The following is a 17,462-nucleotide window of genomic DNA, read 5'->3' on the forward strand; positions in this document are numbered from 1 at the left end:
GGAGGAAACCCACGCAGTCACAGGGAGAATGTACTAACTTCTTACAGGCAGTAGCGGGAATTGAACCCGGGTCGCTGATACTGTAAAGCGTTGTGCTAAGCACTACGTTACCATGCTGCAAATGACACACTTCACTGTACATGTAACAAATAAAGCTAACCTTCTCTCCTCTCCTTAATAGACTCCCAATGTGGATGGATGATTTTCAAGGAGCCTAAATTCCAGGATATTGCTGGCCAACATTGGATCCCTGATGCTATTTTTAGAAAGGATAAACTCCACTGCACAAGTGAATATTAAAATAATGCTTCTTATTCAACAAGATACAAATTCTTACATTAGTTTATTATTACCATTGGTGGGATCTCGACATATGCCAACTGAATTCAATGCTTTTATGTTATAATAGTGATTACACTTCAAAAATGTATTACTGTTTTAAAGTGTATGATTATGTATGGTAAGTGGTAACATGTGTTTTTGAATTGCAAAACCAATCAGCACCATTAAAGTTACCCATGTGTAGTGTACATCTGGTAGCAGCTACTTCAAACTATATGGGAGAGAATAAATCTTGCTCTTAATTTTCTGCTAACTTGACCTTGTTCAAGAAGCTTCAGTCACTTAGCATTCAAGCTGGGGTAGTAAATTGGATTAGACATTGGGAGAAGCCAGTGGTTGTAAATGATTGCCTCTCTGACTGGAGGCCTGTGACTAGTGGAGTGCTGCAAGAATCTGAGCTGGGTCCATTGTTGGTTGTTATCTATGTCAATGATCTGGATGATAATGCGGTTAAGTGGATTCAGCAGATTTGCAGATGACTGCAAGATTAGGGCCATAGTGGACAGCAAGAAATGCTGTCAAAACTTGCAGTGGGATCTGGACCAGCTAGAAAAATGGGCGGAAAAATGGCAGATGGAATGTGATGCAGACAAGTGTCAGTTGATAGGACCAGTCTGGGTAGTGTTTTTACAAAACTATAAAAGTTAATTTATATAACAATTGCACAAAGTACAGACATTCAGTACTTACAAGACAGTGAGTACACTCAGATTAAAATATGAATACTGCTGTCTGTTAAACAGTCAATAGTCCGGGGGGGGGGGGGGGACCACTGCTTCAGGAAATCTCCCAATGTAGCCATTGTGACCGCCTATCTCTCTCTCCAAGGACAGCCAGGTACAAGCACACCCTTGGAAGAGGGGTAGGCAGTCGATCCGGGCAGAGCCCTCCACTTTCTGCCGCCTAGACCCATGAGTGTAGGAGCAAGCCCAGCAGGAGATCCTCCTCACGACCCACCCTCTTCCGAACTGGGTGCCCATCTCAGAAAGAGAGTATCAGCTCTCAGAAAATGTTACCTAACGCTGCACAGGAGGAGGCAGTTAGGCCCCTGAGGCTCACATTGTCTCCCAATCAATCGCATTCCCCCCTCCCCCAACTTTGTGTCCAACTGACCTACTCCCTCTTATAAATCAACCCACTTCCCCTTGGACACAGCTCAATCCATTATGGAAACCAACCTGTCCTCCATAGACAGCCCTGCAGTCCTCAAAAGACTCAGCAAAGCAGTCAGCATAATCGAAGACCCCATCCACCACAGGCATATTTTCTTCTCCCCTCTTCTGCCAGGCGGAAGATTAAAAAAGCCTGAAAGCACATACCACTAGGCTCAATGACAGCTGTTGTGAAATTAATAATAATTCCCTTGGATGGTAGAATGGACTCTTGACCTCACAATCTTCATTATGACCTGACACCATATTGTTTACCCGCACTGCACATTTTCTGTAGCCTTTACTCTTTATTCTGCATTGGTCTACCTCAATGCAGTGTAATGTGAGTTGTATGAATGGCATGTGAGACAAGCCTTTCACTGGAGAAGTACAATCTGCGGCCACTTTGTTAGATACATCTGTACACCTGCTCAGTACGGCAAATATTTAATCAGCCAATCATGTAGCAGCAAACTCAATGCAAAAAAAGCATGCAGACCTGGTCAAGAGGTTCAGTTGTTGTTCGGACCAAGTATCAGAACGGGGTAGAAATATGATCCAAGTGACTCTGGCTGTGGGATGATTGTTGGTGCCAGGCGGGGTGACTTGAGTATCTCAGAAACCGCTGATATCTTGGGATTTTCACACACAACAGTTTCTAGCGTTTACAGAGAATGGTGCAAAACAGTGAGCAGCAGTTCCATGGGTGAAAACGCCTCGTTAATGAGAGAGGTTGCAGGAGAATGGTCAGACCGGTTCAAGCTGACAGGAAGGTGACGGTTACTTATATAACCACACATTACAATAGTGCTGTACAGAAGAGCATCTATGAATGGACTTTAAACCTTGAGGGAGATCGGCTACAGCAGCAGAAGACCACGAACATACAGCCAGTGGCCACTTTATTAGGCACAAGAGGTACTGAGTGCCTACTGTGTGTATATTGGTAGATGTGACGATAATAAACCTATACACTATCGATTATTTTGCCATTCATCTACACATGAAATAACTTATTACAGTGGCCAACTAACCCAGCAGCACATCTTTGGGATGTGGGACTCAGAGAGAACTCGCAAAGTCTGCACAGACGGGGCTCGAGCCAAGTCCCTGCTGCTGAGAAGCAGCAGAACCTACTGCCTGTTCTACTTACAGAAGGTGAGCAAAGGACAGCTTCCTTCCACCAACACAGACCAGGATAATAAGTGCTGCTGGGCTGACAGATTTAGGTCATACTCTGCACAGGATGGCAAGCTTCCCAGTTCCGCTGCTGTCAGGCTGTGTGATATCTCATTAAAAGTTAGCAGCCCTATCTCTTCAGGCCTGTGGGTTTTATTTTCACGTACATTACTCCTTGTGTTTATACCTTATGCTGGCCATGGCAGGAAGAGTCAACCGTCTGAGAGAGAAACAGATCTGTGTTGATAAAAGACAGATTCACCTTAATGTTTTATAATCCTTGTGCAGTACCTAAACAATCAGGAGGATAAAGAGATGACGACAGCGAGGTTACTTCAGTATGTACTTTGTGCCCAGCCAGGTGGTCATAAATTGCTGGTGGGCTGAGTGGGTAGACGGGGCAGGGAGAGTTAAGATAACACCTACACATTAACCGACGGCCCCCTCCATGAAGTGTGTGTGGGGATACAAGAGTGCTGTCTCCCATACGTGGGTGCTTGGCAACCCTGGATGGGCAGGACTAGCCCGAGACTTGATGCTTGCTGGAGCTCGTCATCCACACTGATAGAGCTGTTGGGCGAAGAGAACCGAGTGCCCTGATCCCAGGCTGTATTCCAAGGGTTGCCATCCATGCCCACAGAGGGTCAAATATTAATGGATAAGCTGCTGACACACGCCTATGCACGACGTCTCCGGATCGAATCGGCTACACTTCTCATGATGAGCCACTGCTATCTGTCAGTACAGTGCTGAATATTGAATGTGAACATACCATCTCCCATGGGTCGTGTTCTTTAAATGAAAAGGTTTGCGAGAGTGAGCAATAGGAGAGGGATAGACAGAGATTGGGGAAGAGACAGACAGAGAAGGTTGTGAGGCAGATAGACAGAGGCGGGTGGAGTACAGAAAACAGACAGAGGTGGGGAGGGGTGGGGGAGACCAAGGGGGTAGAGAATGAGAGAGTGAGAGAGAGAGAGAGAGAGAGAGAGAGAGAGAGAGCGGGGCAGACAGACAGAGAGACAGATGGGGGCAGATACACAGAGTGGTGAAGAGACAGACAGAAAGGGGAAAAAAGCAGAAGGAAAGAGGGGAGAGAGTGATTGGGGAGAGTCAGACAGAGAGAATGGGGGAGAGTCAGACAGAGAGAATGGGGGTCAGACAGAGAGAAGGGGGGTCAGACAGAGAATGGGGGGGTCAGACAGAGAGAATGGGGGAATCAGACAGAGAGAATGGGGGGAGTCAGACAGAGAATGGGGAGTCAGACAGAGAGAAGGGGGGGTCAGACAGAGAATGGGGGGTCAGACAGAGAATGGGGGAGTCAGACAGAGAGAATGGGGGAGTCAGACAGAGAGAATGGGGGGAGTCAGACAGAGAATGGGGGGTCAGACAGAGAATGGGGGGTCAGACAGAGAATGGGGAGGGTCAGACAGAGAATGGGGAGGGTCAGACAGAGAGAATGGGGAGAGTCAGACAGAGAGAATGGGGGAGAGTCAGACAGAGAGAATGGGGGAGAGTCAGACAGAGAGAATGGGGGTCAGAGAGAGAAGGGGGGGGTCAGACAGAGAATGGGGGAATCAGACAGAGAGAATGGGGGAATCAGACAGAGAGAATGGGGGAGTCAGACGGAGAGAATGGGGGAGTCAGACAGAGAATGGGGAGAGTCAGACAGAGAATGGGGGAGAGTCAGACAGAGAGAATGGGGGGGTCAGACAGAGAGAATGGGGAGAGTCAGACAGAGAGAATGGGGGGTCAGACAGAGAGAATGGGGGAGAGTCAGGCAGAGAGAATGGGGGGTCAGAATGGGGGGTCAGAGAGAGAATGGGGGGTCAGATAGAGAGAATGGGGGGGTCAGATAGAGAGAATGGGGGAGTGTCAGAGAGAGAATGGGGGTCAGACAGAGAAAATGGGGGAGGGTCAGAGAGAGAATGGGGGATGGTCAGACAGAGAGAATGGGGGAGAGTCAGACAGAGAAAGGGGGCATAGCAAAGCAGTTGTGGGGGCAAGGCAGCAGGTAGAGGGGGTCGAGGCAGACAGGTGGGGAGGGCAAGGCAGATGGGTGGGGGTTCCGAGGCAGACAGGCGTGGGGGCGCGAGACAGTTGGCTGTGGGTGTGAGGAAGACAGATGAGAATGGGGCATGAGGAAGACTGATGGTGGGGGGGGGGGTGAGGTAGACAGACGGAAAGGGGAGTGAGGAAGATAGTCGGGGGAGCGAGGCTGACTGACGGGGGTCAAAGCTGACAGACAGTGGTCTAGGCAGACAGATGGGGGGCACGAGGAAGGTTTTGGAGCCAATGATTAAGGATGAGGTCTCAGGATACTTGGAGGCACATGATAAAATAGGACCTAGCCAGCAAGAGCCCTGGTCTCCAGGGAAAATGTTGCCTGACAAATCTGTTGGAATGTTTTGAAGAAATAGCAAGCAGGATGAACAAAGGAAAATCAGTTGATGTTGTTTACTTGGATTTTCAGAAGGGTTTCGATAAGGCTGCAAGGTGTCAAACAAGCTAGGAGCCCCTGGCATTACAGGAAGGTTTCTAGCATGGATAAAGCAGTGGCTTATTGGCAGGAGACAAAAAGTTAGAATAAAGGGAGCCTTTTCTCGCTGGCTGCCAGTGACTAGTGGTGTTCAACAGGGGTCTGTGTTGAGACCAATTCTTTTTACATTATATGTCAATGATTTAGATGACTTAATTGATGGCCTTGTTGAAGTTTTCAGATGATATGAAGATAGGTGGAGGGGCAGGTAGTTTTGAGAAAGTAGAAAGGCTACAGAAGGACAGAAAAATTAGGAGAACAGGCAAAGAAATGGCAGATGGAAAACAGCGTCAGGAAATGTATTGTCATGCACTTAGATAGAAGAAATGAAAGGGTTGATTATTTTCTAAATGGAGAGAAATTACAAAAAATCTAGGTGCAACAGGACTTGGCACTCCTTGCGCAGGATTCCCTAAAGGTTAATTTGCAGGTTGAACCTTTGCAATGGTAACATTCATTTCAAGAGAACTAAAATATAAAAGCAAGGATGTAAAGCACTGGTGAGGACTCACTTGGAGTACGGTGAGCAGGTTTGTGCCCCTTAACTTAGAAAGTCCGTGCTGAAACTGGAGAGGGTACATAGGAGGTTCATGAAAATGATTCCAGGATTAAATCCTTTCCACAGGGATTGGTCCCTACATGACTCCCTGGTACGTTCATCCCTCCCCACTGATTTCCCTCCCTGCAACTTATCATTGCAAGCGAAACAAGTGCTACACCTGCCTCTACTCCTTCTCCCTCACTATCATTCAAGGCCTCAAACAGTCCTTCCAGGTGCAGCAGCATTCCACCTGTGAGTCTGTTGAGGTCATCTACTGTATTCTGGTTATAAGACCAGAAGACTATAAGACATAGGAGCAGAATTAGACCATTCATTCCATCGAGTCTGCTCCGCCATTTCATCATGGCTGATCCTGGATCCCACTCAACCCCATACACCTACCTTCTTGCCATATCCTTTGATGCCCTGACCAATTAGGAAGCTATTAACTTCCACCTTAAATATATCCATGGAGTTGACAAGAGCATTCCACAAATTCACTATTCTCTGCCTAAAAAAAAATTCCTCCTTACTTCTGTTCTAAAAGTTCACCCCTCCGAGGCTGTTCCGTTTAGTTCTGGATACCCCCACCATAGAAAACATCCTCTCCACATCTCCCCTATCTAGTTCTTTCAACATTAGGTAGGTTTCAATGAGATCCCCAAGCATTCTTCTAAATTCCAGTGAGTACAGGTCCAAAGCTGCCAAACACTCCTCATATGTTAACCCTTTCATTCCTGGAATAATCTTTGTGAACCTCCTCTGGACTCTCTCCCATCACAACAGATCCTTTCTGAGATAAGTGGCCCAAAATTTTTGACAATCCTCCAAGTATGGCCTGATTAGTGTCTTATAAAGGCTCAGCATTATCTCCTTGCTTTTATATTCTGTTCCACTTGAAATAAATGCCAACATTGCATTTGCTTTCTTTACCACAGACTCAACCTGTAAATGAGTCTTCTAGGAGTCTAGCATGAGGACCTTCTCCCCATTTAGATAATAATCTGCACTATTTTGTTACTTTTACCGAAATACATTCGCATACATTTCCCAATGCTGCATTCCATCTGCCAATTTTTTGCCCATTCTTCCAATTTAAGTCTTGCAGCAATCGCATTGCTTTCTCAGCACTACCTACCCCTCCACCTATCTTTGTATCATCTGCAAACTTTGCCACAAAGCCATCAACTCCATTATCCAAATCACTAACAAATAATGTGAAAAGTAGCAGTCCCAATACTGACCCCTAAGGAACACCACTAGTCACTGGCAGCCAACCAAAGAAGGTCCCTTTTATTCCCACTCGCTGCCTCCTGTCTCTCAGCTATTCCTCTATCCATGCCAGCGCCTTTCCTGTAATGCCATAAGATTTTATCTTGTTAAGGTGCCTCGTGCAGCATCTTATCAAACACCATCTGAAAATCCAAGTAAATGACATCCATTGTCTCTCCTTTGTCCACACTGCTTGTTACTTCCTCGAAGAACTCTAACAGATTTGCCCGGCAAGATTTCCCTTTACAGAGACTTTGACTTATTCTATCATTAGTCTCCAAGTACCCTGAAACCTCAACATTAATAATAGACTGCAACACTCTCACAAACACTGAGGTTAGGCTAACTGGCCTATAATTTCCTTTCTTTTGCCTTCCTCCCTTTTTTTAAGAGTGGAGCGACATTTGCAATCTTCCAGTTGTCTGGGACCATGCCACAATCAAGTGATTTGTGAAAGATCATGACCAATGCACCCATTATCTCTCCAGCAACTTCTCTCAGGACTGAGCTATCTGATCCAGGCGACATCCACCTCAAGACCTTTGAGTCTGCCTAACACTTCTTCCTTTGTAATAGAAAAGGCACTCATTCCTGCTTCCTGATGAGTCATTGTCCTCTGGCACTTAGCTAGTGCTAGAGTGCACTACAGTGAAGACAGATGGAAAGTATCCATTAAGTTCATCTACCATTTCTTTGTCCCGCATTAGTATCTCCAGCATCATTTTTCAGTGGTTCAATATCAACTCTCACCTCCCTTTCACTCCTTACATAACTGAAAAACGTTTTGGTATCCTGCCTGATACTATTGGCTAGTTTGCCCTCATATTTCATTTTTTACCTTTATTATAGCTTTTTAGTTGTCTTTTGTTGGATTTTAAAAGCTTCCCAATCGTTCAACTTCCCACTCACTTTCACTGCCTTAAATGCCCTTTCCTGGGCTTTCACGCAGTCCCTAACGTCCCTTGTCAGCCACGGTTGCCTACCCCTGCCACCTGAGAACTGCATCTTCTGTGAGACATATCTACCCTGCGCCTTGTGAACTATTCCCAGAAACTTCAGCCATCTCTGCCTTGCTGTCATCCCTGCCAGTACCCTCCTCGAATCCACCTGGGCAAGCTCCTCTCTCCCGATGCGGCCTCCTGTACATTGATGAGACCCGACGTAGACTGGGAGACCACTTTGCTGAAAATGGCCACAAATTTTAATTCCCCCTCCCATTCCAACATGTCAGTCCATGACCCCTCTACTGTCGCGATGAAGTCACACTTGGGTTGGAGGAGCAACATCTTATATTCTGTTTGGGTAGTCGCCAACTTGATGGCATGAACATCGGTTTCTCAAACTTTCTGGTATTCCCCCCCCCCCCCCCCCCCCCCCCCCCCGTTCACCATTCCCCATTGCCTTTTCCTTCTCTCACCTTACCTCCTTACCTGCCCATCACCTCCCTCTAGTTCTCCTCCCCCCTCTTCTCTCTTCCATGGCCTTCTGTCCTCTCCTATCAGATTCCCCCTTCTCCAGCCTTGCATCTCTTTCACCAATCAACTTCCCAGCTCTTCCCTTCACTCCTCCCCCCTCCCCCCCATTTCAAACATAGCCCTGTGTTTCTTCCTCCCCTCCCCCACCCCACCTTCTAACTCTGACTCCTCATCTTTTTTTCTAGAGCCCCGACGAAGGGGTTCGGGCCGAAACGTAGACTGTGCTTTTTTCCATAGATGCTGCCTGGCCTGCTGAGTTCCTCCAGCATTGTGTTTGTGTTTACTTTGGATCTCCAGATTTTGTGGCAGTCCATTATCTATACCTTGTTCAACCTCTCCTCATAGGACCTGGTCTCTAATCCAGGCAGTATCCCAGTAAACCTCCTCTGTGCTGTCTAAGGCTTCCACATCCTTCCATACAATGAGGTGACCAGATATAAACACAATACTCCAATTGTTTCTAACCAGTTAACGTTGTGCTCTAACCAGTTAAAGTTGTGTTCTACCATTACCTTGTTGTTCTTGAACTCATTCCCCCAAGGAATGAAGGCCAACACAACATATGCTTTCTTAACCACCTGATCAACTTCCTTAGCAGTTTTCAAGGCTCTATGGACATGAACCCAAAGATCCCTCTGTTCCTCCCCACTGCTAAGAATCCTGCCATTAACCTTGTTCTGTGCCTTCCAAAGTTCAACCTTCGGAAGTGCATCACTTCATCCTGTAACCAGGGAAACACACTAATCCCCTTTAGGGACTGTGGTGCAAGCAGGGAGCAACAACAGCGGGGCAGTTACAGAGCTGGACGCAAGGAAAGCGGCACTTCGGCCCCGTATGCCCGTGCTCAGCCAAGCTAGCCCTATTTGACCCACGCCCCTCTAAAGCAGACTACAGTCAGAAGAGACGATCCCTGGGTATCTGTGGTCAGATTAGCCGGCAACTGAGGTTAGAGTGAAGAACAATCAGGCAGCAATTTAAGTTGTACCCCCTGCCTGCGTGGGACTACCGGAGGTTCGGAGCTCAAGACAGGGATACGGGGACGATTTCGCCCTTCCCCTTTCTGTGTCCCTTTGTGTGCGTGTCCGCGTCTCAGTCCTGAGTATTGATAACAGCGGCGCTCGCCACTCAGTCAGTGCCTGAACCCCGGTGGCTGCCCGCCTCAGACTCACCCCGCCAGGCTCCAACCAGCCACAGGTCCCTCGCCTCTCCAGCCGGCGGAGTCCATCCCAAGGACAGCGACGTTTCTCAGCAACTTTGCGACGGGCTGGCCTCGGCTGTGCATTGTTCGCCGGGGAAAACACAGGCATATCTCCACCCTCCGCCCACCCCCATCACCCTCTGGTCTGCAAACGCTTACGACGGAAATTATCAGAAAACCCCTCCAAATAAGTACAACTCAGTTCCCCCCCCCCCCAGCAAAAGGGAAGTGGGAGTGTTACTCTGCAGTGGATAACAATTCGTCATTTTACATAATCTGCTCTTTTGAATACAATATAGATGTTGAAGGGTTCGCACTACCTGCACGGTCCGGTCGCCACGCTGCAGGGTCAGTGAATCGAGCTCCTGATCACTGACCTGTGAATGTTCCACCACAGCCGGAACCGCTCCTACTCCGTCCTTCGACTCCACATAGGGAGGGGGGGGGGTGTCTTCTGCCCATCTTCCGGAACCAACCTTTATTCACACGGGGAGTGGATGCAGAGCCAGGTGACCACAGCCAAGGACCGCAGGCGGAATTTTATTGGTCTATGTAAAAAAAGAGGCTTGCATTTCCGAAGCGCCTTGGATGTTCAAGTACTTTCTTAAAGTGTTGCCGCTCCAGTGACGTTGGGACCGCGGCAGCTTATTTGAACGGAACAAGCTCGGCAGCTTGTTGAACCGTGTTGTTCGAGGGTCAGATATGACCCCCGCCCCCCCCCCCCCCCGGGCGCTGGGCGAGACCCTCCTGTTCTTCAACCTGATGGAAGAGACAGGATCAGTATCTGAATCTCAGCCTACAACAGTCGTGCGCCTCCAGCATCGCAGCATTCCCTCAGTATTGCACCATCGCTGCAAGATAATATTGTCGTGCCGAGTCCCTGCGATGAAAATCAAATTATCAGACATAGTGAATAAAAAATTGCAATCAAGTGCTGCAAAGGCAAACTCGTTGAAAGCAAGCTTGTTCACAATAAAAATCAGGGTGGCAGTGTGAAATGTCAGGAGGATGTTATAAGAATGCAGGGTGACTTGGACAGGTTGGGTGAGTGGGCAAATGTACCGCAAATGCAGTTTAATGTGGATAAATGTGAGGTTATCCACTTTGGTGGCAAGAACAGGAAGGCAGATTACCATCTAAATGGAGTCAAGTTAGGAAAAGGGGAAGTACAAGGAGGTCTAGGTGTTCTTGTACATCAGTCAATGAAAGCAAGCATGCAGGTACAGCAGGCAGTGAAGAAAGCTAATGACATGCTGGCCTTTATAACAAGAGGAATTGAGTATAGGAGTAAAGAGGTCCTTCTGCAGCTGTACAGGGCCCTGGTGAGACCCCACCTGGAGTATTGTGTGCAGTTTTGGTCTCCAAATTTGAGGAAGGACATTCTTGCTATTGAGGGAGTGCAGCGTAGGTTTACAAGGTTAATTCCTGGAATGGTGGGACTGTCATATGTTGAAAGATTGGAGCGACTGGGCTTGTATACACTGGAATTTAGAAGGATGAGAGGAGATCTGATTGAGACATATAAGGTTATTAAGGTTGTAACGTTCTCCTTCGCGTGTAACGATAACGTCGAATTTAACGTCGAGATAAACCACAGTCAATGAAACCAGATCGCAGTAAGATTAACCATTTACTGTTCACTCTTCACATTAACATATGGTGAAAAAGCGTTGCTCTCACTGTGATTTCTCATGCCTGCAAAACTACTTGTGCTCAGGTGAGCCTCGTGGAAAGCCCCCACCCTCGCGCTAATTTCAAACCGGTGTTTTCCCACAAGACGCGCCGAAACCGGATGTGACGTCATCGCATGCCGATATATTTTACATGCAATGAATATACTTTAAACACTTCTAATTCTAACTAGAAAATACTATTGAATGAATTACTAAGCAAAAATATTATAAACTAAATAACTGTCGTAAAGACAGCACACTCCCCGCTTGACCTTCGTAAGGTCACAATGAGCAGAGTACAAAACTTAGTCTCTTAATCAGTCATTGGGTAGAAGTAGAATAACTTCTGTAACTGGCCTTTGGTAAACTTTCACATCGCCTTGGTCGGTAGTCTTCAATTCGATCTTCCTGACATGTCCATCCTCGCTAGGGAATGTAGCAGTGATTCTGGCCATTGGCCAGCTGTTGCGGGTGGCTTGCTTGTCCCTGAGCAGGACTAAGTCTTCAACTTGAAGATTCCTTCGGGGTTCTGTCCACTTTTGTCTCTGTTGCAACAAAGGTAGATATTTTTGTCTCCAGCGAGGCCAGAACTGATTTGCCAGAGCCTGGACTTGTCTCCATTGCTTTGTGTACAAATCCTTCTCTGAGAAGTCTCCTGGTGGAGGAGGTGCTCCTGCCTTCTGCATAAGGAGCGTTGATGGTGAAAGTATAAAGGGGTTTTCTGGGTCAGAAGACACAGGTAGGAGTGATTGTGCGTTTATAATGGCTGTGACCTCTGCCATTAGGGTGCACAGTACCTCGTGGGCCAATCGGGTGCATTGCTGCATCTCAGGTTTCCTTTTCTGGGTTTTCCGTAAGGACGTGAACCGTTTGACTGCCTGCTCTTTGTTATCTGGTGAGCGCTGGCGTGGTTCTCTGAAAGGCAACGGGGCAACCCCATTATTTGCTTCATCTCTGAAGACCTTGGTGTCTTTGGGTTTTAAAGAAATGGTATCTTGAGCTGATTGTGCAAGTTTGTTTCCGTGCTCGGTTTGAACGAAAACTGACTGACCTAGCGTCTCTTCGGTTACTTTACGCTTGGTAATGTCTTGTTGTGCTTCTTTAGGGTACACCTCAGTGAGGCAGATCTCGGAACAAGAACGGCTTGACTGAGTTTGACCGCAAACTTCTGTACAGTTCGAGCTGACAATTGTTGTCCTGGAGTGAACCTCTCCCTCCCCGCCGTCCTGTTGTGGGGGTGAAGGAGCGTTGTCAGTTCTTTCATTCTTGACTTCATCACGGAGCCATGAGGGTAAATTTCCTTCCTTGTATGGATGTGATGCAATCGTGACTCTCTGAGGTTCCTCGTAGCTGGGGAAGTTATCAAATACGTATGGAGAGGGGAGACGAGCCTGCCTGTCTATTTGAGATTGTACATAGTCGCTTGTGCGCTCCAGTCTGGTCCCTTCTAAAGTAGATCTTACTGCGGTCAGATCACGCGACCCTTCAGCTTCTTCTATGTACTTTGCTTCCGCCATGGCAGCTTCTTCTTCTCTTTCTCGCTGCAGCACTTGCAACTCTGTCGATATTTTTGCCATTTCCAACTGGGTTTCGGCTTCTCTGGCTGCCTCTTCTCTTTGTCTGGCAGCCTCTTCGGCTTCTCTGGCGGCCCTTTCTTTCTGGATTACGGCTTCTCTGGCAGCCTCTTCTCTTTGTCTGGCGGCCTCTTCTTTCTGGATTACGGCTTCTCTGGCAGCCCTTTCTTTCTGGATTTCGGCTTCTCTGGCAGCCTCTTCTCTTTGTCTGGTGGCCCTCTCTTTCTGGATTTCGGCTTCTCTGGTGGCCAGTTTCATTTTCAAAACTGCTTCTTGTCTGGCGTAACGCAGTAGCACCTTGGCGGCTTCTGCCTTTCTGGCAGCCCTTTCGGCTTCTTGTTTGGCGTAACGCAGTCGCACCTTGGCGGCTTCTGCCTTGGCTCTTGCCTGGGTGGACTTACTTGATGTCGGTTTACCGCCCTTGTCGCTGGGCGGCGTCGACTTGATGCTGGATTGAGCTGACATTGCAGCACTTGAAACACCTGATAATGCCGCTTTTTCACTGTAACGTTCTCCTTCGCGTGTAACGATAACGTCGAATTTAACGTCGAGATAAACCACAGTCAATGAAACCAGATCGCAGTAAGATTAACCATTTACTGTTCACTCTTCACATTAACATATGGTGAAAAAGCGTTGCTCTCACTGTGATTTCTCATGCCTGCAAAACTACTTGTGCTCAGGTGAGCCTCGTGGAAAGCCCCCACCCTCGCGCTAATTTCAAACCGGTGTTTTCCCACAAGACGCGGCGAAACCGGATGTGACGTCATCGCATGCCAATATATTTTACATGCAATGAATATACTTTAAACACTTCTAATTCTAACTAGAAAATACTATTGAATGAATTACTAAGCAAAAATATTATAAACTAAATAACTGTCGTAAAGATAGCACAAAGGGATTGGACACACTGGAGGCAGGAAGCATGTTCCTGCTGATGGGTGAGTCCAGAACTAGAGGCCACAGTTTAAGAATAAGGGGTAGGCCATTTAGAACTGAGATGCGGAAAAACTTTTTCACCCAGAGAGTGGTGGATATGTGGAATGCTCTGCCCCAGAAGGCAGTGGAGGCCAAGTCTCTGGACATATTCAAGAGAGAGTTAGATAGAGCTCTTATAGATAACGGAGTCAAGGGATATGGGGAGAGGGCAGGAACGGGGTACTGATTGTGTATGATCAGCCATGATCACAGTGAATGGCGGTGCTGGCTAGAAGGTCCGAATGGCCTACTCCTGCACCTATTGTCTATTCACATTACACACAAAATGCTGGGGGATTTCATGAGGTCAGGCAGCATGGAACGTTTTGGGGCGCGACCTTCCATCAAGACACTGAACTGCAGGTCCCAATGAAGGAATCGAAATGTCGACTCCATGGATGTTGCCTCTTGACCTGCTGAGTTCCTCTAGCATTTTGTGTGTGTTGCTCTGGACTTCCAGCATCTGGAGAATCTCTTGTGTTTAAAGTTTTAAATCTGTAGCTCAGTTTGCTTTGAGTGCGGAAAATTACCTTTTACAGCTGTTTCAAGCAAGGAAAATGTTTAAACGTGAGAAATCCAAAGCAACGCACACAAAATGCTGGAGAAACTCAGCAGGTCAGACAGCATCAATGGAAATGAATGGCGAGACCCATCTTTAAAATGTTTTCCTTTCAAACACTTTTCTTCAAGATATGTTTAGGTTTTATTTATAGTGATAAGAAATATTTTATTTGCAGAACACTTCCATGTTTGGTTAGATATGTTTGCAATGTAGCCACTGAAGTAAAGTAGCCAAAGTGTGCTCAGCAAGCTCCCAGAAGTGTGATACTGACCACATGATATACACAGTGGCCACTTTGTTAGGTACCTCCTGTTTGTGGTCTTTTGCAGCTGAGACCTATCCAATTCAGAGTTCAACATGCTGTGGGTTCAGAGATGCTGTTTTGCACATTACTGTTGTAATGCGTGGTTATTTGAACTACTGTCACCTTACTATCAGCTTGAACCAGTCTGACCATTCTCCTCTTACCTCTGGCATTAACAAGGTATTTTCACCCACAAAACTGCTGTTCACTGGATTTTTTTCTTTTTTCTTTATGCATCATTCTCTGTAAACACCAGAGTCTGTTGAGCGTGAAGATCCCAGATCAGTAGTTCCTGAGATACTCAAACCACCCTGTCTGGCACCAACAGTCATTCCACAGACAAAGTCACTTAGATCACATTTCTTGCCCCTTCTGATGTTTGGTCTGAACAACAACTGAACCTCTGGACCACGTCTGTTTGCTTTTATTCATTGAACTGCTGCTATGTGATGGCTGATTAGATACAGTATTTGCATTGCGAGCGGGTGTACAGGTGTACGATATAAAGTGGCCTCTGAGTGTAATTAACTTGCCCAATTAAAATCATTCACTAAATTGCCCTTGATAATTTATCGCCCAGTGGGTTCCCACAGCTCTTAATATTATGTGACATTTCCTTCTGCATCCTTGCGACACGGTGCATTAGTGGAACACTGTTCAATCAGCACCCTCTAATTTCTGAAGATGTCGACAACAAGAACCATGTCATCTTTTTACCCAGTGATGCTGTAGCTAATTATGGTGACTGTGGCTGACTTGACCGGCCAAATAAGGGATGAGAATCATTTCTGGGATCTTACGAATTTCCATCGACGTACAGTGAAGAGCGCTCCATCTGGTTGCATCAGTGCCTCAATGCACAGGAGTCCAAGAGGCTGTAGAGGGTTTTAGACTCAGCTATTTCTATCATGGGCACAGCCCTCCTCACCTTTGAGGAGATCTTTGGGTCGCAATGCCTCAAGGCAGCGTCCATCACTAAGGACCCCACCATCCAGGGCATTTCCTCTTCTCATTCTTATCAACAGGGAGGAGGTACAGGAGCCAGAAGACACACACTCAACAATCCAGCTTCTTCCCCTCTGCCATCAGGTTTCTGAATGATCCAAAAGCACCATCTTCTTTCTTGCATTATTTATTCATTTTTGTAACTTTATTTATTTTTGCAATTTATAGAAATTTTATGTCCTGCTGCTGCAAAATGACAAATCCTACTTCATATAAGTCAGTGATAATAAATCTGTTTCTGATTCTGAGTCCTAACCCTATTTCAATGATCAGGAAGCATGACATTGGGAACAGACAGCTTGTTGTTGTATGTACAAGATTATGTCACTACTCTAAATCACTTCAGGACTTTTTCAGTTTATGGAAGGGTAAAGTGGCAATAATACTTTATGTCTCAGCAGCGGAATCTTAATGATGTCAATGAGAAATGCTTTTTGTTCACAGTAAGTGAGCATCACTGGTAAATTAGGGCAAAACAGCCTGTTCAGTTAACACCCTGTCACTTTTACGATTGGTGCATTGTGGCTGGAGAGTGTACCATCTGCAAAGTGACAGCTGGTAACTCCTTTGGATTACTCCATAGCACCTGTTAAACTTATGACTCTCCCAAGTTGCACTCTGTCATGAGTTGGAATTGTATTGCCATTCCTTGATTATTACTGGATATAAATCCTGGAATTCACTACCTGACACCATTGGGAGTACAACAGGATTACAGCAGTTCAAGATGACTTTCCATCTCCAAAAGCCTGAAAGAATGTAGAACCAGGCTCAAGGACAGCTTCTACCCTGCTGTCATAAGATTATTGAATGGTGCAATAAGATGGACTCTTAATCTCACAATCGACCTTGTTATGATCTTGCACCTTATTGTTTACTTGCACTGCACTTTCTCTGTAGCTGCAACACTTTATTCTACGTAGTCATCGTTTTTACTTTGTTCTACCTCAATACTGTGTAATGATTTGGTCTGAATGAACAGTATGTAAGACAAGCTTTTCACTGTATCTTGGTTTATTTGACAATAATAAACCAATACCAACATCCATAAAGTTAACATCCCTCTCTTGTCCTTAGGAAGTTGAGCCACTTCTGAATTAGGATGGGCATTCTTAGATCATTTGATTTAACTTGGCGTGTTGGTGCGTGGCCAAGTGGCTAAGGAATTGGCCTAGTGATCTGATGGTCGTTAGTTCAAGCCTCAGCTGAGGCAACATGTTGTGTCCTTGAGCAAGACACTTAACAACACATTGCTCTGCGACGACACCGGTGCCAAGCTGTATCGGCCTAGTGCCCTTCCCTTGGACAACATCAGTGGCATGGAGAGGGGAGACTTGCAGCATGGGCAACTGCGGGTATTCCATACAACCTTGCCCAGGCCTCAAGTCAAGAAGAAGAAGATTTAGCGAAGAGGATACCTAGGCTACTTCGGAAAGCAGATGGCACTTTGCATAATAACAATGGATTTCGTTCCCTAAAAGGCATCAGTGACATGGGTGGGAAACAAGGGAGTTTGTCTTAAGCTTGGTGGTTTCATAGTCACCTTTACTGAAGCTAACTTTCTACTCAAGACTATTGAACAGTCCCCTAGTACAATAAGATGGACCCTTGACCTCACAATCTACCTCGTTATGGCCTTGCACCTTATTGTCTGCCTGCACATTCACAA

General features: G+C 46.5%; 1 protein-coding gene across 11 annotated transcripts in view; it reads right to left on the reverse strand.

Moving 5' to 3' along the window:
• Positions 1-10,372, reverse strand: part of LOC132381075 (kelch domain-containing protein 8A-like) — a 51,053-nt gene extending 40,681 nt beyond the window's left edge. For 5 of the 11 annotated variants that reach the window (XR_009507917.1, XM_059950261.1, XM_059950258.1 and 2 more), the window contains exon 1: positions 9,666-9,841. The gene's annotated coding sequence lies outside the window, so the exon portion shown is untranslated. Of the gene's footprint in view, positions 1-9,665; positions 9,843-10,014 lie in introns of those variants that run through there. The other 6 variants (XR_009507918.1, XM_059950262.1, XM_059950255.1 and 3 more) reach the window with 5 other exon arrangements.
• Between the last annotated feature and the right edge of the window lie 7,090 nt (positions 10,373-17,462).

This window comes from Hypanus sabinus, chromosome 25, assembly GCF_030144855.1.
Source record: "Hypanus sabinus isolate sHypSab1 chromosome 25, sHypSab1.hap1, whole genome shotgun sequence".
Lineage (NCBI taxonomy): Eukaryota > Metazoa > Chordata > Chondrichthyes > Myliobatiformes > Dasyatidae > Hypanus > Hypanus sabinus.